Below are 25,364 nucleotides of genomic sequence, written 5' to 3'. Positions count from 1 at the left end.
ATCTTGAGCAATACGCAGAAAATAAGACCTGGAGAAAGTACTCCAGAGGATGGAGAAGGAGGAATTTGGATGCAACAGCGCGATGCTTCTTTCTGTGTACCAGGTCACAGGCTACAAGGATGAAATGTCTGCAGGGAGTGAGACAGAATGACTGAGCCGCTCAGGTTTCACTGCCTGGAAAGCTTTCCTATTGGTGGACACCATCCAGCAGGTGAAATGTTGGATATTAGGAAAACCTTATTTACTGAAAGAGTGGTCAAACACTGGAACAGGCTACTCAGGGAGATAGTGGAGTCACCATCCCTGGAGGTGTTCAAAAAATGTGTAGATGTGGCACTTCGGGACATGGTTTAGTGGGTATGGTGGCGTTGGGTTGATGGTTGGACTTGATGATTTTAGAGGTCTTTTCCAACCTTAATGATTCTATGAAAAAGCAGCACCCTGTTACTGAAGCTGGTGTTGGTTTTGAAGATGGTGCTGGTCTGATCAGTGCCCTGCTGGATTCCTACTTTTGCCACAAGTGGGAAAAAAGCTCCTAACCTGCCTAAATTCTTCACCCAAGGCGCTTGTTTTTTACCTCTGGGCCTATGCTGGGAAAAAGAAAAAGAAAAAATCAGCAAGTGTTTGTTACCATTATACAATGGGGTTCATTAGCTTTGGCACCAGCAGGAAAAGCACCGCCCTAGTGATGGTGTGCCTCAGAGGAGGGCTTCACAGGCTGCCCGGTAGTTTCAGAAGATGTCTGGGTGATCTTCTAGTTTCAGACGAAGCAGCTTTTCGGGACGTGGAAGGGCGGCCGGCAGCCGGCTGCCGGTCCGCAGAGCCGCAGTGCCACCTCCTGCTCGGGCGGCCACGAACCGTGCCGGTGTTCTTCCTGCTCCCTCTCACCGTTAAATGCAATGAGCAAAAAAACTCGCAGAGCTAGTGCCTCCTGGTAAATATCCGATCACAGGACTGCCTGCAAGTTGTGCTGTATGTCCGTAAAGGTACCTGCAACTACTTTTTTTCTTTGAAATGCTCTTATTATTTTACTTCTACTCACCCATCTCTTTGGAGGAAATGTGTTTTGGTTTCTCTGACAGACAGTTCGCAGCAAGACTGTGTGAATTTGGTTTGTAGGTTAAGAGAAGATGGGGTGTGTGACAAATTTCTCCAAGATCTACCCTTTTTGGTTGCTGAATTTCATTCAGCTGTGGCAGTTCCCTGTTAAGCCTGGGTCTGGACATAGCTGTTTTTCTACCTTTCAGGTCCAGAAAGATCCTAGTAAGACAGAAGGAAGGTCCTCACCCAAAAGTTAGGCATTTCATAATGATCCAGAGTGCTTCATAAATTTTGTTAATGTGCTGGAGCTGGAAATTTTTTCAAAATATATCCTGCTTTGAGTAATACACCTATTTCTATCATTATTTAAAATGTAGATGTCGTCCACCTGGGAAAAAGCTCCAGGGCACTGCCCCATTGTCTGCTCAGACACCTTCATTCAAGCCTTACTTGTCACTGGGATGGGCCTTGTGTGGTTACAAGTGCGATCTCCTGCAACAGCAGGCAACTGTGACCATGTAATTGTTTTGCTTTGCCCATGTGGTCAGAGAGGTCTGGAAAATCAGTGGTTAGGCTAAATGTCCTTGAGAAAGCAATATTTCGAAGCTGAGTAAACTGATGAGCTGGGAAATTTATTTTTCCAGAGTTGCAAGTTTTGATTTATTTGCCTCTGATGAACATACTGAGCACCACTGAATGATTTTTGTCAAATCCTTTCAACAGTGCTGGATAGTAGCTGAACAAAATACACACACGCCCCCTCCCAGCTGGTTTGAGAAATACATGATTTGAAGTCTCATCCGTCCTCAGGACTTGCTCTGCATTGTTTAGGTTTTACCACGACAGATGACATGGAGAGCTTCGTTATTTAGGGCCATAGATGTATATGCTGTAAATTGCTGTAAATTGACACAGCCTCTCCTCTCTTTCGTTTAAAATGTATACCAAGTAGAAGAGTACTGAGTACTAGTACTGGGCACTGATTTCTCTCACCACTGGATCTTTCTGAGAAGCACAAGCTGCATCTTTTGGGACTCTGCTACCTGTATGCATGTGTGCGGCAATGCCTCCTGCAGGATGATTTAAGCTCTGTCCTCAACTAATCCGAGAATTCAAACACCAAATCTTTCACATATTTCTGTATAAAATCTTCTAAAGGTGAATTGTTTCATATAGAATCAGATTAGGCTGTAACTCTGCTTGGGATATCTGAGACTTTGAGCTAGGTTTGCAGATGTTTGACTATTCTACAAGCTTCTTTGAGGGGACCTGAGCCAGCCTTTACATTTTTTCTGACTGCAAATTTTAGGAGCTAATATCTTTTTAATGTCACTTTTACACATACCATAATGTCCTTGCCATAGATCACTTTTACTGAAACCAGATAAAAATAGAAGACCACGTGCTACGTGGAGTTTCAAATTCTGATTATTTCAGAGAAATGTTGACAATTGCTACTCCCTTTTCCTGCAGCTGCCCACACAAAATCACTTTCTATGTCACTGCTGGTGTTTCAAGCAACTCTAATCAGAACGCCTTAAAATTATTTGAACACAATAGCTATACCCATGTGTATAAAAAGTATATGTGTGTGTATGAACACACAGAGTTGTATTTACCAGTCAGGAGGAGCACAGAAGAGCTCTATGCTTTTGAGGCCAGCTTTTCTGATGATCCGAGTCTCGCCATGTCAGCATTTTGAGTCATAAAAGCCAGTCTCAGTGGAATTTCCACCCACTGCATTTTCCAACCCTGAGGCTTGCTTGACATCTCAGAGCTTGACTAGTAGAAATATTTGGATTAAAGGTCTAATTGATAAAACAAACCCAAAATGCTTAGATAGGTAAAAGCCCAAGCCTTGATACAGTTTTACCAAGATGTAGATGATACATACCAGGCATTTTATTAGCAGGGATTAATTAATTATCATGTGGGTTTTTTGTGTGCAGGAGCATGAGTGAGTTCTGGCCAATTTCACCTCTAAGCTCACCTTCTTCTCCCAGGTTTGTAGCCAGCACAATATGTGAGGATCCTATACACTTCTGCACCCTTTATAGCTGGACCATTGTGATTTTTTTCTTCCCAGTTGAGGATTACAATATCGTTATGAAGTATGTTTAGTGAACTAGCATGTAACTGCATTCAAGCTCTATCTGTGTGTGTAGCGGGGTGTGGGTGGATGGGTGTGCAAGGGAAAGTTGGATCACTTTGGTTGCGTGAGTGTAGTTAGATAAACATCAGCAATAGAAACTGGTTCTGGTGAGGTCTGCCAAAGTGGTGCATTCAGATTCCATAAAACACGCAAATAGGAAACAAAAGTCAATACTTTGACAGAAATTTGCCACACTTCTTGCTGTGTCTGTTGGATAAATGACCCTAGTGGTTGCTTACTGTGTTAGGCTGTCCCAGACTGTGTTCTGCAAGGCGGAGGGAGTGCTTGGATGTCTGTTGCCATCTCCTCATAGTGGTTGTGGGTAGTGGGTTGGAGGACCTGGTCTTCTGTGACACTAGAGTTTCAAAAAACTAGCATGTTGATGAGGAATTTTTGGTGAAGTCCCTGTTCAATGACCCAGCTTGGTGCTTTATTTATTGGAGCATGTTATTCTTTGAGAACATCACTCTGGGTTCTGCTGGGTGCTGGAAGTGGTTGTTGATAAGGAGTATTTAAAAAATGGATCAATGATAATAAGCCATTTAAAACACTGTGAAGTACTCTTAGTGTACTTTCTGCAGCTTCAGGCATCAGTGCATACAGGTCAAACGAGACAAGTGGTGATGAAGGGTATGTGTTTTACTGGTGTTTGTATATAATGACTCATGTTGTTCAGTTGAGATTTTTGTGCTTGTGAGTCACGTAGAAGTTTGGAGCAAATATTTCTAAAGCTTTGACACTTTACATTGATACTGCTAAGTCTAGGATGACCCTGAACAACAGGTTGCAGAAAGAAAAAGGCTTAGGGAAAAAGGGAAGAAATAACTACAGAGAAATTAAAAAAAAGAAGGGATAAGGTGGGCAGGCTTTGGTGGAGGTGTGGGGAAATGGAAGAAGCAATATTTGTATTGAGATAAAAAAGAAAATGGAACTAGAAAGCTCTTTGCAAATGGTTGATGTTGTTGTTTTAATCCAGTATGACACATTGATTCGTGTATTCATGTAGCAGTTTTACTAAAACAAACAAAAAACCCCTAGAGTTTAAATGCTGTGCTTTTGATAATGAGCTGCTCTATCATATGATTCATTTAGGCAAACATATTAAAGTCCTTTCAATGCCAATTTTATCACGTTGGTTAACTGGCTACTGAGGACTTCTAAACTGTGACTGCTTGGCTGAGCTGAGTACTCAAAACCTTTAAAGCTCAGGGTGGTGATCCACACTAATCTGAGTCACGACTTGAAGTTGCCATCGGTCATCCACATCATCCAGGCTTCTTCAGGTCGTTTGCCTTAGACTCACACACATCATGAGGCATGCTCATTTGTGTGCAGTGGGGAAGATTTATTAAGGCTCCTGCAGGTAAAGAGAGCTTAAATCATCCTGTGTCCACAGGTCTTCCTCCTTTGCTCTTAACGAAACTCAGTCCTGCCTATCATGATTTAACTTTGGCTCTGAGTTGACTCCTCAAGCATTTGCTAGGGAAATGTTGCCATATGAAGCATGGACAGGAGTGTCGTCTGAGCCCTCACAAACCGAAGGCAGCTGACACAGCCTGTGGTTTTCCCTGCTCAAAGGACACACTGGGTAGAAGTTAAATTTTCTGTCTATTTAAGTCTTTTCCAGACTTATCTTGCAGGAGGGCAGCAGAAGATGATAGAAAGATGTAAAGGCAGAAGGAGTTTGCCTCCCACATAGCCAACCTACAATATTACTCTTTAGTTTAGAAATGCCTTCAGGTGCAGATAGATCTGAGAAGTTACAAATTTGTAACTTTAACGCTCGGTGCTGGGGACAGACATCCATGCAAATCTCAAGGAAGTCAGAAGAATCTGCACAGGCTGAATGGACGCTGCAGCTGTTCTGTTATGTATGAAGCTCCTGGTCTTATGTCATGTACCGCATCACAGATGCCATGAAGAGAGTAAGCAAATTCAGCACATTGGCATACCCATGGTAGGTAGGAAATACCAACAGAATGGAAAACAGATGTTCCAGTTCGTCCATTTGCAGAGTTTTCTGATCTGCCTTTTGGCGCTTTCAGGGATTGGACTGGTTCAACAGACAGGGTTTCATCTGAGTTTGGAGAATCAAAAGCAGTCATTCCTGTCAAGGCCTTTTTTCTCTGAAAGGCTGCTCTGAATCAATACATTGGAGAAAACAGCCTTGAACAAGACTAGCTGGAGGAAGGTTTGTTTTGATAGTTATGAATTCAATACTCAGGCTTATGAATTCTCCCTCAGCAGCGCTTTGACTCAAAGCTGAAATATTCTTGGTAACTGGAACAGCAGATTGCAGAAATGGGGAGGGAGGAAGTCACGGGGAGAGGGAGGGAGCAGACGAAAGGCTGTGGGCCACAGCAGATGTGCACAACACCAGCAGGATTAAGTTTCCTTAGACCTGTTGTAGCCACTTTCCTTGATCTTATGGGATCCTTTGTGGATGACAGAGCGGAGCACAGCTGTTATTTTTCATTGTGGTGAAGCAAACCCCAACTGTCTGTCCCTACCAGAATGGGCCATTGCATTGTTTTTTCAGCTGTTCTCCTCTTCCTTTCACGTGTGCTACAGACTGGTGAGAGCTACTGAGAACACTGCTGAGTAAAAGTATGAAAAAGTCATCAGAATAGGAGTGTGATTATTCTCTAAGCGTGGTAAGTGGAGGATGAAATTGACTTAAAATAGCACATCTTGACTAGATCTTCCTTGCGAATTATCAACCTGTTACTCAGGAAACTGGACTATTTCTAACTAAGAAAGACTTCACCATGAAGAGAACTACCGATGACATACGCATAACAGATTGTTAAGTCCTCAGCAGCTGAGAAGACAGGTAAGAGGCTGGATAACTTTTCTCCCCAAGGTTGCTGGTTCCAAGCCAGGTGCTGGCATAGTCATGTCTCCCAAGTGTAGACCAGCATGTATTCCTGATGACTTTTCAATTGCCTCTGTTGAGTAATATGACGATTTCACTCCAGTCTCTGGATGACCTTCCAGACATGGAAGAGAGGCTTTTGCTGTGGCAGAGTCAGCACAGAAGATGGTACCTGGGACAATCAGTGACTTTCAGCCATTGTACAGTTCCCACAAGTCAGCACAGCAGCTGAGACAGAAATTGCTAGTACCGTTTCCAAATGCTTTGGAAAGGTATATGCTTATTTATCTGAAACCTTCTACGAGTCCTAAAGAAGAAAAAAGGGAGGAAAGTTAGAGAGGCAGCTGGTACTTATAGCAAAGAGGTCATTTTGCTCTAAGAAGGATTTGGGTAGAGTTGCTTCTTCTGACTGACAACAGGCAAAGGAAGGATGTGCTTGCAGTTGATGGCCCTTGCTCCTGCTGAACTAGCTCCAGTGAGTTAATCCTGAGTGTTCTTGCCCATATCCTTGTTTTTACTGTAACATTTGCTCAGACAAGAAGGAAAAATGTCACAAACAGCATAAAAACTGTCCGAAGTATACAAGAGCGTTTCATGCTAGCGGGGAATTAAGCTAGCTTTTCCTTTCTTTAAAAGCTTTCTGGAAGACACCCAGCAGCCTTTTATTCCAGCAATTATATATCTACTCTTTCAGGCATTTGTATTCTATCTAATGGTTCTTTAGCTTATTTTTTTCTTCATTAAACTAATGACATTGCTGGATAGATATTTAATTGACCCTTCAGGGCGTTAAGCTAACTGCCTGAACATTTAGGAAAAGCAGCCAAGTCTGACATTGTGCTGTAAAATAAGGAACCTTGCCAGAGCCTGGACATAGAAGTCTTGTGCGTGAGAGCTTGAGCAAAGCACAAGCAGAAATCTGATAGCAGGAGAAATACCCTGTAGTTAACAGACATGTAAACCAAGGAACCACTGTGAGATTAAGTATAAGGTACTATTACAGTTTGCTGCACTAGGACATCTTTTTGTTCAAAGACCCTTTTATACTAGAGCCCTTTACCAGGCCTGAGCTGAGTGTATAAATGCAGACCCTCTCTATGTATAAGGGGGCCTTTCTTTTCTTGTAGTGAAATAGAGGTTCAGCTGTGACCTTTTCTGGCCCCAGCCCCTACCTCTTCCCAGGGCTCTCCTCAAGCAACTAAGTGACTTTTTGAAGTTGAGGAGACCAGCAACAAGGGGAATTTGTATCTGGTTCTACTGAGGCTTAATGAGACCTCTGTTATCGCTTGTCACTGCCTCTACTGACGCTGGAGCTCAGGGAGTTTTTTAAACAGACCAAGACATGTTTTAAACTCTTACCCCAAGGCAAATTGGTCACTTTGTCTGATCACAGCCTCGGTGCTGATATAAAGGTCCATCTGTGAGACTGCACAGACAGCTCTTGTAAAAGCCCCACTGACCTTGGTATGAGCTTCAAATGTTATGTACTTAGTGTTAGTCAATAGCTTCTCAGCTGCTAAAGTTTTCTTAGGGCTCTGTGTGCGTCTCTTTATCACCATAAGGGCAATATGTATTCTTTGAAACAGCTAAGTAGCTTTTAGCAAGATATTGGAAAGTTGAGTTGTAGCAGTAGCTGCAGAGTGGCCTTCCTTGTTAGCCAAAGCGCTATTGAAAGGATCTTGGCATTTTACATCACGCAACTGCTGTGTTTGGAATAGGAGGGCTTAGAAACCTTGATGTGCCAAGTCTGCAGTAAAACTGTACAAATAAGTGATTTGCAGTACTGGCTGAGCTAAAAAAAAATCCAAACCAGGAAAAAAACCAACTTAAATTCCTCTGTCTTTAAAAAAATCTGAAAATGAACAAATATTTTTTGTATAATTTTCAAGATTATGTTTATCAAGCAAGACAGCAGTTTGGATACATTGTGTAACAAAGTTGGCTTGAAATAAAAAGCACAAGAACGGTTTTGAAGTCAGTTCACAATTATAGGGGCTAAGACTATTGGGCATTTGTAGTTGCATAATAATAAAAGCATTAGCATGTGCTTGTATATCACTTCTCATCTTCCAGTAGGTGGATCCGTATTTGCTGGAATTTTGCTTAATAACACTAAAAAATGTTCTGGTCATGGCACGTTGCTTTGGAACAAATAGTTTTGATTTTCCATTTTCAATTACTTTTTCACTCAGATGTGTTTAAAACTCCATAGTACACTGAGGCTGCATGTTTTTGCAGAGCAGATACAGAAGTACTACTCACTTTTGTATGCTCCACCAACTACTGTATTCTACAACATGGTGCTTAAGCAAGGTTTTAAACCACACGTTCAAAATATAGGATCTAGGAGCCTATATTTTGAATACAATTAAGTCTCAAAGTCATTCAGAAGCTTTGACTTTTTTCCAACACATCTGTTTACAAAAGGAAAAATAAAATTGTAAAGTAATCTGTGTGCACCAACAACTGAAATAAAAGATGAAACATTCAAATAGTGTGAAATACCAAAAAACCCCATCCATGGAGGCACTGTGGATTAGCAAGACAGTAGGAGATCTGATGTGTATTTTGATATCTTTTCTTGATGATTCAATTCCCTTTTTGCCAATAATTTCCCACATTTGTAAAATGCTTTGAGCTTTAGGTAAAAGCATATGAAGCAGGGCAATGATATCTTGTTATCATTACCAATAGTGTTACTGCAAGTGACACGTATACATTTACTGTTTCAGAACCTAAATACCCTGTATCGCCTGCCTTCACTGAGTATGGAAAGTCACTTCCTCCTGCAAAGACTTTGGTGTAAGGACAGTTAAATACCAGCTGTAGCTTGTGTATTGCAGGCACACCACAAATTATATCTTACTATGGTTGCTGGCATTGAGCTACCCTTTTAGTGCGAAGTACCCGCACTAACATAGATGAAAACAATGAGGCAGCTGCTTCCTGTTCTTAGCCTGAGTTCTTTCTAAAAACTACTGTAGCATTTTAACATTGTAAATGAAAGCAAATCACAGTGCAAGCTGCTGCTTTTTGAAGCTCAATCTCTAGCTTGTTGCTGTGGATTTTTTTCTCATGAGAGGGGTTCCATTACAGTAGGATATCTGTCCAGCTAGGAAATCCTGGTGCCCTTGACAGCCTGACACATTCTGGGGTTTGGACCTTTACAGATCAGGTAAATTGAAACTGGTTTGTGGCTCGAAAGCAGTTCCTGTGTTGTCCCGTGATCTCAGTGACCCTTGGCTGTGATCTTGCGTCCTCAGGAAGGGGCACCACCATTGTTTTCATTTGGTGGAATCATCTGTTTGGTTTGTACCAAGAAGCCTGATTTCAAAAGTAAAACAGCACATAAAAAACTCGAGTAAATGGATATAAAATGTTTACACCTTATTTTTATTTTTCTTTTAAACAAACCCTTTCTTCCATCTGTCTGTGGTCTAAGCAGTGTTGTGTATCTGTACCGCAGGGTAAAACAGCACAGCAGCTATTGCCATCAGGAAGCAATATCACCTCTAGCTGTGAAGGCAAGGTCCCCCTCAGCCCTCCTGGGGTGAAGAGCAGTGAAGAAGAGTGAGTAGTTCATTCTTTCCCAAACAGGCCTATTGAACGCTGCATTATATGTAAACCACAAAAATACATTTTAAATATATAAAAAGAATATATATATAAAATAGCCAAAATTTCAGCTGCTGTGCTTAGTGAGCATGGGGTTACTTATGTAAGGCTGTAGTGAGCTAGGTCTTCAAAGGTGCATAAGTGTCAGAAGGTGTGGGATTTGTGTGAAATTGTAAGTAGATTTGGTTCATGACTTCCATTGTCAGCTCTAGGGGATTCTGAAAGTCTTGATGGGCATCTCTTGTACCTCTCAGCCAGCTAAAGAACTTTGAAAACCTTCTCCCTGATGTCTGGAAAAGGCTGAGTGTGTGTGTAGGACTAGCAGTGCACTGTAGCTTCCACTTTTTTTCTCCAAGAGGGTGGCCAGCTCAGTGAGATGGGCAGGCTGCCATCATGAGGAACAGCTTTTTGTGCACTCTCCCTGCCTTGTAGGATGAGCATTCCCTCTAACTTATTTTGTATCAGCCCCTTCATGAGACAAATCTGGCATGAGAAATCAGAAATGATGAGAATACCAGCTTAAGAGTTTCATCCTGGAAGCCTCCTGCTAAGGGACAGGTGTGCTGGCGTTTCTCATAGTGTGTTGCTCTCCCACTGGCAGGGTGTTTGCAGTTTTTGCTGGGGAATAGCTGGTTTTCAGTGTGAATGAGAATAACAGAATCAGGACTTACATTTTTCCTCAGTCCTATCTCAAGCTAAAGTTTGGCGAAGTTAATAGGCCTCTGCCTAACGAGGGTGATAAGAACTTCAGGCTTGGCCTGTAATTAGGTGCACTGTAGGTCAGAGGCTGTCAAGGCACATGCTATTGTTCCCTCACAGTGGCTGACAGAAGAAGACGGACCAGGGTGTTGTAGTCTACATAGTATGGGGGAAGCTGTTTTGCCAGGGCTAGTGCTCCGCTGTCTCAAGGAGAGGTGGCAGAAAAAAACCCCTTATTTCCCTTTGTATTGCATGATTTTCCTGTCAATGTCTCTTTTATTTTTCCAAGTATAGGGGTGTCCCATCTAGCAGAAGGCAGCAAATATGTGAAAGTCTCTCAAGTTATCAGAAACCTGAAGGAGTTGGGCTGGGTAACGGGGACAAGAAAAAGATATTTCCTTTCTAGTGAGGAGTTATGTCATGGTTCATCATAACGGTGTCTGGGTCCTCGAATGCAGTGGGACCTACTCAGCTGCTACAGGGCAACATGTCTTCTCGAGGTCTGGTGCTGCTGTTGAAGTGCAACACCTCCCTCCTGCTCTGGGGCTCCACTCATGGGGTGGTCATCTGCACTGGCACATGGATGCTGCAGTGGGGCAAGCACTGATGCTGCTCTGCATAAGGCAGGGGAGAGCTACCCTGCAGGGAGGCAGAGGGGAGAAGAGACTAACTCAGGGTCTTGCACTCAGAGCTGACTTGTCAAATATGGATCTGGGCTTTTCCCGTGAAAAGGCATTGAGTTCTCTACAGCTTGAGGGTGGTATTAGGATACCTTCTCATTAGGTTTGCCAGTCACAGCTGGCAACTGAGGATGGTAACACGTGAGAGTGACAGGTCCATTTCCCCTTTGCAGTGCAGCTCCTGGCAAGGGAATCTCTTAACTCCCAGCTGAAACAGGATTTTGTTTACCAATCAAAAAGCCTCAGCAGTAGGTTTATGGGTGTTTTCAACAGTAGCTAGTGAGCACATAGGTGGCTAAGGTGAACTCTGATGCCCCAGCTAGAGCTCTGAATGAGAGCTGAAATAGCCATTAAATTATTCTTTTATTTCTGTTCATGGTGAGACAACAAATAGATCTGGAGTTTTTCCAATGTGTTTGCGATTCAGAATCATTCATTGGATTTCTTCAAGTAAATTGACTTTGCAAATCTTTGCACGTTCACAATAGCACAGTTGCACATCACAATTCATGCTGTGATAGCTATTAGATACAAGGCTCTGATCCTACTGAGTATGAAATCCTGGCATTAGTGAAACCAAACAGGAGTTTTGACATTAATTCAATCGAGACTAGGGTTGAATCTTGATGCTTTACGCTCTCATATTCACGGCAGAGATGAAGTTCAAATATGTATGTTGACTGCGTAGTACATGCAGCCAGATCTGTTTGAAAGAGAAGTCAAACATCTGCACCACATCAACTGATTACTGCATTTTAAGAACTAGCACATAAATCAGTAAACTAGAAGATTAAGCCTCCTTCGCTGCTAACAGATCACTGCAGGCATTTTTGCTGAACTGCACTTTGCTGGCCAGGTTTGGCCAATGGTGAATGATTCTGCTCTTCATGAATATTTTTCAATGGCTGATTGACAGATGATAGGCGTTTTTTTCTTTAGGCAATTTCCCCCCATCACTGTATTTATGGAGGCATTGCTCTCCTCATTTCCAAATGCAGCATGGGGTAATATGGTCTGGATCCTCCTCAAAAGCACAGTATGGGAAGCTGATGCTCACACAATTACTTGTGAGACTTTGCAGGACTGGGGCACCGGGCACAGCATCCTGGACCTGCGGCTACCGGGAGTTACCGCAACACGAAGAGCTAGCGATGAAAATGCAGATAACTGTGGGCAGTTTTCATATTTACACAGACAAAGAGCGATGTTATTGGACTTTGCACCAGGAGATGGCAGGGTCGTGCTGTTCATGCTGTCTTTAGCAGACCTAGTTGATGATCCCGTGCCTTTCTAGGAAGGGATTTTTAAAGCTCTCCCAGGAGCTAATACATCTTGTTTAAAAGATATCAAGCCTTTGACTGGCATTCATGAAAAATACACTGTCTGTGCTCAGCAGTTTATTTAAAGAACTACCACTTGTGACTTGAGAATGACCTGCATTAAATCCCCCAGATTGAAACACCACAAGCTTTATGAAAGTGCAGATGCAGGACAGAAATGTCACTTTAGGCTGTCTTTACTCCAGACACTTCTGTTCCATTCGTTGTTCTCAGACACCTAGAAAACTGTGCAATAGATGTTGCCAACTCAACTCTTCTACCTGACCTTTTCTCCCCCCTCCTCCTTCCCTGTGGGTTTTCTTTTAATTACGCTCTGAAAGCAACGCCTTTTTAATTTTTTTTTTTTTTTCTGTTATGCACATCTTCAGCACAGTTCACTCTCTCTTTCAAGATCTGAAAGACAGAGAGAGGATGAATTCATGGATGGCACAGAGAGGGAATCCTTAACTTGTTCTGTTTACAAAGCCCACCATTTCGTTCAGCAGCCACAAAATCATACAAATATAGAAAATGTCACTGCCTGTTGCCATTAAGGGAAAAGCCTACTTTGTTTGGCTCAAGAGAAAAAACCCAAAGTCATTTCTGCTGACCTCTCTGTAAATGTAATAGCTTTCCACTGCTAAATTTTTATAGCCCTACCGAAAAAAAAAAAATAATTATGTACTGCAGTGACTTTTCAACCACGGACTAGTGGGGATTTTTGGACTTGTTTTGGGTGGCAGATGAGGCCATGAAAGCTACCTGGAAAACCGGATTTTTGCTACTGTGTTATGTATGCTTAGGGGGATTGCCATAAAAATGGAATTGTATTTTGAAGTAAATCATTAATCATAGTAGTAGCAGTGGCAGTGATTTATTGATCGGAGAGGAAGCATGTGCCTGATCCATGACAGTCACTGGAAGTGGGGTGCTTTTCAGTCAGTGGCAACTTGTTGCTTTAAGTCCGGGAGACCACAGGCTCTGCCACCTCTGTGGACAGTGCCCAGGCCAGCGTGAATGCCTGCAGAGCCCATCCGTCTTTCAGTGCTAACTCATTCCTGCCTGCCTCCAGTTGTGTCCGTGCAGTGTTTCAGCACGGGAAAACTCAGGTTCACCAGCTAACCCGAACGTGCTCTCATGGGCTGCCTGCGCTGTGTCAGACAGCAGGTGGAGAAAGGTCAGCGACATCTATGCTGGCCCAAAACATGCCTGGGCACTGCTTGGAGAGAGCCAAAACCACTCCAGAAACCAGGCTGACTCTTTCACGTTACAGAGGGCCAGGGCCAGGGTGCAGACCGGTGCTCAGGGAGTGCTGTACAGAGCGAGGTGGGGAAGTGCTGTGTGCCTGGGTCTTAGGGCCTGGAAGGACACTGCGAGTCTGCAAGATCTGCTGGGTGACATGTTGAGGACTGGGGGAGATTTGGCTAGAGGCTGCTGTGCCCCCATCTTGCCTGTCCTGCTTGGAAGGGTGCGGTGTCAAACTGAGCCAGTCACTCCTGCATGCAGGAGAGCCAGCCGGTGTTGTGCTAGATGTGACCCCTTGCCAAACCCACCGTGTAGGTAGGGCAGCTGGCCACAGGGCTTGGAGCAGATGATGAGCTCAGGCAGATGTAGTCTGAGGGACTTTGGTTCTTCTCAGACTCAGGTCCTCAGCTAACAAATGCAAGCAGTGAAAGCAGTGGAACTGGGTGAATGGCAGAGCTGCATGGAGAAGGGATCATCCTCAAATTTTTCTGTGGTTACCTCACCTGCCCTGGCTCTGAGGCTGGGGCAGGCTCCCTCTCCCTCCTCCTTGGTGCCAGACAGCTTTAATGGTGATGGTTGTCTCATAGTTTGGCTGTACAGCAGCTGCATGGACAACATAACACTGCCAGAACAGGAACAACGAATAGGCAGCATTAAGTCTCTCTTTGTCAAGAGCCCCAGGTTGCTATTACAGTACATGCTCTGACTCTGGCATGGTTCATTGGGCACAAGCAGGACTTTAGTCCTGAGCAGCATGCATGATTTACAGCTGTCACCTTTATATTATCCTCCTGCCAGAGCCTCAGTACCCAGAGCTGCTCCAAGCCACTCTGTGTTATGGCAGTGGTGGTTGTGTCAGATTAAACAGAGGGCACAGCTGAACTGCTCGGCAGTATGACAGAGACCAGGGAAAGAGATCTGTGTCAATGTCGAAAGCAAATGGGTTCCCTAGCTTGGAGACTGTTGTGAAACAACCTGCCCAGCCAGGTTTAGTCTGGTACCACCAGAATCATTGCCCCTCTGCCATCATCGGCTCCGGGGAGCCAATTTACAGCACGGGAAAAAAAATTTGGTTTCAAGCAGACTTTCCCATCTCAAATACCCTCTCCGAAATCTCCCATATAAAATAGTGCTTTGGTACCACGAGACTCAGACTAATTGGCCATAGTTATGACCATCTTGCTTCCAAGTTACTGTCTGAGATGTTTTGAAAAATGCGTAATTCACTGCTTTTTTGTACCCAGACCACTTCAGCAATGGGATGAGGTTGGTGTCCATTGCTTGAGCTATTTGTGCTGACACACAGAGAAGGGACCATATTCCACACCAGGCCTGGAAATCAGTTCATTAATGTTATCTCTGACTTTTTTTCTCAGCTGCCTTTTCTTTTGTTCTGGTGTAGATCCCTGTTTGTCACCTTGTTCCCATCTAATTCAGGGGACCAGCTGGTCTCTGTGCTTCTGAAAGGGGCCTTGCAGTGTTCTCCAGTAATTGCTCAGCACACCCTTGAATACAGCTGGGGGAAAGCATTACTCCAGCCACTGGTGAGACACATTTGTGTGTTTTACAAACTGGGGGAAGTTTCAGAAAGTCTGCAGCATGTAGAGGCAGCCTGCTTTTATTTGTTTGCCTGATCATTTTATAAATGCTTTCAGCTGAATGAACAGGAGGAGGAAGTCTTTGCATGTGGAGGTTTGAATGGGCAAATGTAGCTAAACAGGGAACTGCACTCTGTCAATTGGGTGCATTTAGCAGTCACCACCTCTGCAGCCCAGGGAATTCACAGCAGGTGTTTATCAGTGCAGGCTCACCTGGCAAAGCTCTTGGGCCAGGCACAGCTTGTGGCAGTCTGTGCATGAGAAGGAGTGTTATAGAAGTACTGTGTAGACTTGCTTAAGCATCATAAAGTTATTTTTTTGAACAACTTCTCAAGTCTTTAAAGTCTCCTCTTATAGCTTTGTATTTTCAATCTTTTCCCTGAGATTGAAGTCTAGGACTGCACTGTCTCATGTAACCGTATGAAACCTGGAGTGACTATTCTAGGCAAAATATCACATGAGCTGGCTACACTCTCTGTGTAGAATATAGATATGGGTCAGAAAGGCCAGGTGAGCTTGGGGACTGGCAGTGCCAAACATCAGAACACAGAGGAAAACTGAGTGTTGTGAGCACTACATAGCGTTCCTTTGGTAAAGGACTAGCAGTGGTGGGTCAGCTAGTGGCACCAGAAGGAAAAGCACCCTGGTCACAGGTCTGTAAGCCCATGTTCAAGTGCTTCCTAAATCTTACAGGTAGAAAATCTCATTTTCTACCTCACAGGAGAAAAATCCAGGCAAACAGTTTTTGGAGGCATTTCAGGTAAGGACTGTCCCTTTGCCCCCACTGACACTGTTGGACACCAAAATACTTAAAACAGTCCAGACCTAATGCCATTCCAAAACACAAAGCTTATGCCAAGCCCTTTTCCTTTGAATTTCTCGTGACTAACTGAAGCAGTCCTTTGGCATGCTGGCTGCTGTGAGTTGAATTAGGTGCCTGCACTGTCCATGAGCCTAAACCCAAAACTTGTCACCTGATTTCCTTCATGTATCTCACCCTAAGCCATTGCCAGGCTATCTCTAGAGCTGCTGCTGGTGGGGCATTTTTCCAGAGCCTGGTCCCTCACCCCTCGAGCCCAGGGTTCAGGAGAGAGTTGGGGAGGAAAAAAGTGAGTGTTTTCAACAAGTGATTTCAGCATGGTCAGGTTCAGGTTTTGCTTTCCTTTTGGAAGCCAGTCAGGACGTTTGAAATCCCCTGCGTGCGGGGTTGAAGCCATGGCTTTGGGCTTCTTGCTGGGTGATTGCACCAGACCTGCAGATCCTGGGGAGCTCAGGGACTGGGGACACACACACCAATGGGCCACAGGGGGACCAGAGCTGTGAGCCCAGCGTGGGGCATGTCTGCAGGGAGCAGAGCCAGTGTCCCCTGGCAGGGCTCTGCCAATGTGTGACAGTCTCCATGAAACCGCTCTGCTTCAGTGTCTTTGCTGGCATCCTGGTAAACAAAAAAGAGATAATTTTGGACTACAACTCTAAGGTAGATCTTGGAAGCTGTTAAAATCCTTCTGGCTGCACAAGGGAATTTTAGTGCTAATTTGGTAATATTTCATTTCTAGAGTCTCCTCTCTCATAAACACAAGTCCTCTATGTCCTCTTTGGCTGTTTTCCTCCATTCTCCACTAGAACCAAAATGTAATTTGCTTTTGAAGGAATAGGAGCTGCTGCTTCCAAGCAATGTCTGGAAAAAATTACTTCAACAGTAAAAGATCCTCTAACAGAGATGCTGGAGACATTATCTCCCAGCAACCTCAGAAACAACTTGACATAGCAGAGGTGTCCACAGTGCAACCTAAAGGCAGAATGCAACCCCTAATGTCCTAGAGTGTGGCCCAGGGCTGCCTTTGTACTGACTAGAGTGTGGGAATGCAGATCTGGAGCGCTGCAGGGTTTCCAAGTCAGGTGGTGGTATGCGAGACTATCTGCTTGCTGGGAAGACAGAAGGTACTGTGCCTGCCTCTATTTAAAGGTAATAACTTTTGAAGTTATTTAGAGAATGGTTGCTGCCTTTGAGCACTCCCTGTATGTAGTAAAGAAGAAGGTAAGAGCATAGATAAGATTGTACCAAATTTCCTGATGTTTTACTTGGAAATCCTCTTTTTCACCAGATAACCATCCCTTCAAAAACAGATCATTACATTTCATGAAATGGGCCCACAGCTTGGCCCATTTGCTTGGTATCTTAGTTTAAGAGCAGTTGTTTCCCTATACTGTTATATGGATTGCAATTTTGGAGACTATGTTGTTCATGGCAGTGTTTGAAAGTGTGGTATGAGATTTATCAGACCACCTTCGAGATTTATCAGACCATATTCATGACACAGGAATACAGAGATCTGCAGTCCTGCCTCAATTAGCAGTTCTCTCCCGTGTTTCACGTTAGGCATGTCCCATCTGCATGATGACAGCAGAGAAATTACCAGTATGAGTAACCTCTGGCAGATTCAGAAGGAGATATTGGGTCTACTTCTGCCCCAGAAGCTAAGCCATGAATCCCAAGATGAAGCATCAAACACAAGTCAACAGGTGTGAAGGACCGAGGGTACCAAGATTTTCTTGACTGAGAGTGCAGGATAGTTACTCTTCTCAGAAGAGCAGATGGAGCCATCAGGAAATGACAGAGGAATTTAAAGAAGAAACAGCAAAGTTAGACTGGGAAAGGTGATGTGAATTCCCACGCAAGTAAAGAAGAAAACACATGCTTTAGTGCTATCTTGGATCAGGTCCAGAAAGTCTTACACGCATGCAGCTAATGTAGAATAGTCAAGATCTGTTCTGCTTTAGTTTGGTGTATCATATTTAAATTAGTGTGCTAGCTTGCATCAAGTACATGCTTTGTAATTAAATTTTGAAATGACATTTTCTTTTTCTGAGAAGGGTATTTTAAAAATGAATTGGTTATACTTCAGAAATCCAACTTTGCTGACAAAGATGGTTTCATTTAATGAAAAACTAAACTGGATGCATTAAGAATGAAAGGAATATAAACCATATGCTGTTATGTTTGATGCACTTAAAATGGTTCTTCTCTCTACTGGGTTCGCTGGGGCTGTTTCAGACTGGAGGTAATATATGTATTTCATTTTGTGGTTTAGCACTAGATAACCCAATTAGGTACAAGTTGGAAGAACTGAATGTTCTTGGTCCAATTGGAAGAGTCTTTGCTGAAAAACTGAGGGGACTAATTCTGAATGTCTCATTCTTCACAATTCAAACCCTAAAACTAGAATAGCTGCTTTTCAAGGTTGAAACTTGCTCTCTCTTGCTGCTTTTCTGTGTTTTCACTGAAATTTAAGGAACGCATCAAGCCTAGAGTGCGTCCTTTTTGAATGAAGAACATCTTGTATTTTACGCTGGAGGCTTTGATATTCTTTCCACAGGAAGCTGCAAACCACTCTTTGAAAGGAGAGTTTGTATCACTTTCAGCAGTTGCCTAGTCACAAGAAGTTGAAAACTTTCAACAAACTGCGTGAAGATATCTCATAAACAATTTCAATACTTTCATTTTATGATCTTTGAATTTAACAACAAATGTTGGCCTTGGCTTCAAGAACCACCATCCTTTGAAAGGTAAATTATCAGATGCAGGGACTACATGTGGTCACCATAAAATGAAACGTTCAAAAAGGTTATTGTAAGTAAAAGGATACCATTCAGATTGATGTTATTCTTATTCTGGTTATGCTGCTGATATTTATAAGAGTTTGGACAAGAGATGGGTAGTTGTGAATATGTTTATGAATCCTACACAGGTTTTGTATTTTGCTAGGAAAAAATGTCTCTATACTGTTTGTATCCCAAGTGCATTATATGTCCCCCAGCTCTAGAAAGGCTTTGGTCAACTACACTGGGAAGATTGCTATCTTCAGTACAGTATCTTCTTGACTGACTTTATTAAAATCAATGTTGTGCTTCTTGTAAAGCTTGTAGGAAGTGCAATCCTGTTTCTGTTTGAGATAGTGGGAGTATTTTCATCAACTTCAATGAGAATTTTTGTGTCTTTTAATGGAACAAATGAATTCACTTTGTCACAGGTAACTTCCATGTCCCCTTCTTCCCAGTGAAGCACCTTATTTAGCTTCTCAGCATCCAAGCTGTTCTGGTGAGGTCTGCGGGCTCAGTCTTGCATGTCTCTAAAGACTGATGGGACATTAAATGGGGAAATGGATAAGTTCACTCATATGAGAAAGCGTAACTATATGAAAAGTTTGTAATGTCTGTTTCCCCGAACTGGAATGAAGAAAGCTCTGTTTACTTGCAGCTGTACCACTGCCGTCGGATGAATCCCTTCTGCTTTGTCAAACACTGCTTGGGAGACAAAAAAGTTTGCATGGTTCTAAGCAGTCAGAAATACCCTTACTTATCCAGACATATCCTACCTTCATTTTCTAACATGTCTGATGCATCTGTAGAGAGAAGATTATAGTGTGTTGATAGGGACACCTTGAGTCTTGGATGCTTTGAAATTAACTTTGAAATCCTTGCTATTGTGTTTGTCTGCTAGCCTTTTCCTGCTGATGTGCTTGATGATCTTTGGGATTTGTGTTATTGTGTGGTATTTTTCACTCTTCTGACTTGTAGAAGATCACTGGTTGTATCTGCAACTGGGAATTAACAAGCCCATCACATGGACATGAGTAGTGGTTTCTGATGACTCCCCCAAGCAACCGCAAGCTTCTTTAGGGAGGTGCTTGTGTTGGTTTCAGTGGGAAAATGGGGCACAAGGGCTGCTGGAGAAGATCTCTCGTAGATTAGTCTTTTGTCTGCACTTTAAATTGAGGTATATAACTATGACTTCTGTTCTCATTGCTCTTTGTTGAAGATTTGATCTCCCTTTTCTGACTCAGTGTGAACTGCATCCTAGCTGGGTAGTTTTTGGCTTCTCTGCTAATCTTTCCAATATATTCCTTAGTGCTGCAGTTTAGTGTTGCCAGCTCAGGTTTCAGGCTCTTGGCTCTACCCAGGATTCCTTTGTGAATCAGGGTGTTATACCTGCTTGTCTCATCACCTCATCAATGTCTTTAATCTTCTGAAATTAGTTTAATGTGAAGGCACACTGTACAAGTGGAGCATGCCTTTCGTATCCCTCAAGAAACAAAACAGAAGCCCAGTAACATCAAATAAGTAGAGTTTGTGCTGCTCCTGCTGTGGTGTCCACATGTCCACTTTCTAAGCTGCTTTGGCCTATACTAAGTAGAAGTGCAATGACTGCCAATATCTGCATATATTGTACTCGTTATGCCTACCAAAGCCTTTGTGAAATTTTACGAAAAGGATAAAATACTTTTCTTCCATCATTCCCTGCTTTCTTGCTTCCTCTCTGTCTCTCTTGGCCATGACATGTATCCAAGGAATGTTACCCCAGAGCTTCTTGTGGGAGCAAAGTATGCTCTTCATAGAAGTGGGCTGAGAAGATCTGAGCTTAAGTCTTAAGTTTCCAAATATAGAAGAGAAAGCCTTTTTGTCAACTAGAAAAAGTGTTGCACTCCATTACTGACATGATGCCAACAGCTGAACAAGATACTTACACCTGCCCTCATCCACGTATGTGTATGTGTACACCATGGATGTTTACATCCATGTATAGTCGGTGCATGTGTACCAAAAGCATTTCTCTTCTGGAGCCTGCAGTAAACCCAGCAGACGTTGCTTTTAGAGAGGAACGGACCTTCTCATTTTCCCCTCACACCCACCTCACAGAGATGTTTTCTTATAAGCCACAGTCATGAAGGCACAGTTCTGCTGAACAGGCAAATATATTAAACATTATCCATGGTTTTAAAATACATTATTTTTATTGAGACCACTGTTCTGTTACGCTTATGAACCCAGAAGAAAGTGCATGTGCATGCAAAGATGTTTTCAGACTGGTTAACCTATCTAAGTAAAATCGAAAGGAAGCAAACTGTCGTAAGAAAGTTCCCTTGTTCAGCTGAGTAATTGAGTCAGGTGGTATATGCTTGGTGGTGATACTCCCAGCTTCCAAAATACGCAGTGCACAGGCATCCCTCTAAATGCCAGCAACTTATAGATTGAATACTACTTGAGTTTTTCACTAATTTTCTAGTTCTTTTGAGTGCAGAACAGCAACTAGAAGGAAAGGGAGCATTTTGTCATTTGGCAGGTCTCCAAACAGCTCTAGCAAGTGACCATACTTTTTCAGTATAAGCTAGTCTTCAGGTCCTAGTAGTCAAGGTGGTGTTCATACACGATTTTCTGAATAGTGAAGCTACTAATAGTGACATTTAGTATCATCGAGAGCCAAAGGAAAAGTACCAAGCAGCCTTACCCCTGAAATTATTTATTTCTATTTCAGAACAGCTGATCCTAATCTAATTAAATAATAAACTAGAAGTCTCAAATGGTAAATCTGATTAGATTTTTATTAAAGGAGATAATGCCTGTTCCCCTTTGGCAGCATCCCTTTCTACTTTGGCAGCACCAGTCTCGGGTTAAATAAACTTCTGAATCACATGATGATGATTTATCTTCTATGCATTGATGCGCAGATGACAATATAGTTCCTTTTATATAATTAGCATCTTTTAGTGGAAGTTGCAGAATTACTTATGCTTTCTTGGCTGAATTTTTCTCCTCTAAAAGTTAACTGCTTTCCTTGCTTCAGTAATTGTGTTTATTTATGTTTTGGTGTTTCTAGCAGCATGGGCTTATAACAGAAAACAAAATATGATAAATGATGATTTTGAATTGAACAAATGCAACAACTGCTGGCATTGACATTCACATGTATTCTGGCATCCAGACTAACTATTAGACTAACCTCTGTTAAAGGAGGAGATCATATATTGCTTTGTAATTTCTAACAGAAAATTATAATAATGTTCCTAGGATGTCATATTTTGGAGCGATTAAAGAAAACATCCTTACTTGGGGAAACCAGAAAAACAGTCATTCTAATTTTTTTTCCTGATATAAGGAATTTTTATTTAAGACTTTTATTGAAGGTCAGTTTCTTCTCTATTTTATTTCCCCACTATAGACCTAAGTCAGAAACAGAATTTAGCCTTGCTACCATTTGAAAGGCCAGAATCTATAGTTTACAGGTACATTTTGGGCTCACCTGCCCTCTTTACAAGGAAGTCCCATCAGTGATGTCTTTCATGGCCCCTGCCATAGCCCTGTTTGTGGAGTTGGTATGATGCTTGAGGCAATTCACAATACAGCCCAGTCCTCCCACCACAGCTGTGGCACTGCTGCTGTTCTACCACCCCCAGATCATTAACGATGCCCTGGACAAGTGGAGCAAGTTGTTTACTTCACTAGTTGTAGAGGAAGCTCTAAATATTCCTCTGACGTGTTTCTTTCAACTACAGAATCTAAATTGATTTTCCTTTGCATGGGTATGATTAGCTTAGGAAACAACAAGGGTTGGTCTAAAAGTATATATAGGAAAACAGTGTCATACAGAAATGACAAGGTGAAGAACACATTTTTTAAGCAAACTTGTGAGTCTTCTCAAGCCCAATGACTTTACATTCTCATGAGTTTTGAATAGAAAAAACAGCACTCTCCAAATCATTCCTCAGCCGTTCTCTTTTTTTTTTTTTTTTTTCCCCAGCTAAAAACATAGCTCGTGATTTGAAATATATTAATAAGTATGTGTAAAGCTGGACTTGGAGTTATAAACATTTAGGTATTAATCATTTAACTACACCACCTTTTCTTGCCAGTGTCCTTTGAGGTTGCTCTTTGAAATTCAAAGGTTCTGACAAATGTGGGCATTGCAGGTCCATTTCAGGAAAAACTCTCTGACATGTGCATTTGTACACTCTTTATTTTAGCACAACGTAGGAAGATGAAATCAAGGATCACAGTAGATAAAGAACCTTTTCTTTTTCAGCTCTAGACTATACAGTTAGTTCTGTAACTGTTGCTTGTAAATATTGCAGAAACTCCATGGTGGCATGTTAAAATCTCATAGAGAAGTAGACTCCTCAAGCAAAACCAAAAAACACTGGGTACTGAGGCAGGGGAGTCAGGGACTTACAAAGTCGGCAGCTGTATCTCTAGGTAGCAGCATTTTTGCTTTTAACAAATCTCTTAATGGATAAGCAATTACTCAGTGGTTGCATTTTGTGGTGGTGTGAGTCTGTTTAATGTTTCTTCCCAGAATCACTTATGAGCACAGCTGGAAGGGACAGGGGCCCTTAGGGGCAGAAGATCTCCAAGCAGCAATCCTCACCTACCACCAAGACCTGTGGAAGGCAGCATCCTTCTCAGGTACCATGGAAAAACAGCTGATAGATGAATGAAGGAGAGCCCATGGATCTGGTATGCTGAGAAGTGAGAAAGGAACAGACTAGTCAGCTCCTTTGGGATGAGATGGAGAGGTAAGATGGATAGAATTACTGAAGATATTAGTGGGTTATTATTTTTATGATCTCCAGTGGCAGATAATCAGGGTTAAAGGTGAAAAGCTCAGTGAGTGATTAGCTGCTTCCTGAGACACCCAGGCTCTGGTCCTCCTGAGTTTTGTACTTCTTAAGGATTATAACCTTTTGGCCCAGTGAGAGGAAAATTCAGATAATGAATCTCTGTTGAAAAGCTTTAGGAAAGCAAAGTCATACTACAGACCTTGACTTTCAGGATCCAAAGCAACACATTCTCAGTGTCCTTACTCAAGGGGCTACTTAAAAAGTCTTAATATTTTGAGCAAGTAATGCTACTCAATGACAGTTTTGAAATGAAAATCCTTTTCTGAAAACAAACCTATGTGTAAATGGAAGCAGAATAGGTCTTGGAGAGAGTCATCCCTAAGGTTGATTAGTGAGTACAACCACAAAGCAACTTACTTTCTCCTTTTCCAAACCAACAGTATTTTTACCATTATTTTTGATGGCAGAGGCTTCAGCCTGCAAAGATTTTCTATAGGAAAATAGTGGGGTTTTTTTCTTTACTCTAAATTTAGTCTATATCCATACCTACGTCTGGCCTAACTTGCTTAAGTACAGAAGCCAATATCTCTTCCCTCAGTGCTTCCTTCACAGACCTCTTTCTTGCTGTGGTTCCCCATCTTGTAAGAAATACAGGAGGTTCGGGGGACTTCTTCTGTTCATTGTTGAGATGTGATAACTAATCATTAAAAGATGCTTTTAGGTGACTTGATCACGTCAAAACCTAGCAACACTTCATAAGCATTAAAACCAAACTTTTGGACAAACAGTGTAATTCTCCTCAATACAGTCCACGAATTAGCTACAAAACCAGCTTCTTACCATGCACATTCAGAGGAATATCTCTTCATTTTCCCGCAAATCATTTAAAAAAATCATCAAATAAGCGGCATTTTTGATGTGCTGGGGAGGCCATGATCGCTGGGGTATTCTAGAGAAACAAGGAGTGCATGTATCCCTACTGGGAGTCTCCTTCTTCCCTTTCAGTGCAGGGAATATCCGTCTTGAAGTTTCCCTAGCCAAAGCTATGGCCATCTGTCTGAAAGTGTGCATGTCTTTCTTCTTGCTGCTTCTGTCCTCACTCTTCCTACTCTTCTTTCCATATTTACTTACAAACACTTCCCTGGCTTCTTTTTTGCTCTTCATGTGGCTGGCAATTACAGCCTATCTCTATTACTGTTAAGTACCTTTTTCTTCAGCTTTAGCTCCCGCCTCCCTCTGCTTCATCTCTTTCTGGGACATTTTTCCCCACATGGTGATGATGTGTCTGATCCTGCCCCACTCTGAGAACTTGTGCTACTGATCAGCCCATGAGAGTGCACAGGGGTGAAATTTGTCAGGAGGTCAGAGTGTGCTCCTGTTGTTACCCTTGGTAGAATAGAAAGCCAAAGGAATTATGGTACATTATACAAACCTTAGACTATGAGTCAAAGGACTAAGACACACAATGCAGAGAGATGTCAGTGGCCAAATGGATGCTGGAGGCATCTCCTTCTATACAACAGCACCGTGTTCACACAAAAACCTTTCGGCACATTACTGTGCCTGGAGCATTAGTAGAAGAGTTTCTTATTAGAGCTGTGTAGTTGACTTTTTTGTTTGTCTGACCTGACTGAACACAAAAAAGAGAAAACCAGTTTGCATCTACCTGAAACAAAACATGTCTAGTTTTCTAGGGGAATTGAAGTGGAAGCAAAAAGATGTTACGCAGGTAGGACCAACGTATTTC

The sequence above is a fragment of the Leptosomus discolor genome, chromosome 2, assembly GCF_034619465.1.
Source record: "Leptosomus discolor isolate bLepDis1 chromosome 2, bLepDis1.hap2, whole genome shotgun sequence".
In the NCBI taxonomy this organism is placed as follows: domain Eukaryota; kingdom Metazoa; phylum Chordata; class Aves; order Leptosomiformes; family Leptosomidae; genus Leptosomus; species Leptosomus discolor.
The sequence above is the reverse complement of the archived record's forward strand: the minus strand, read 5'-3'. Positions refer to the sequence as shown.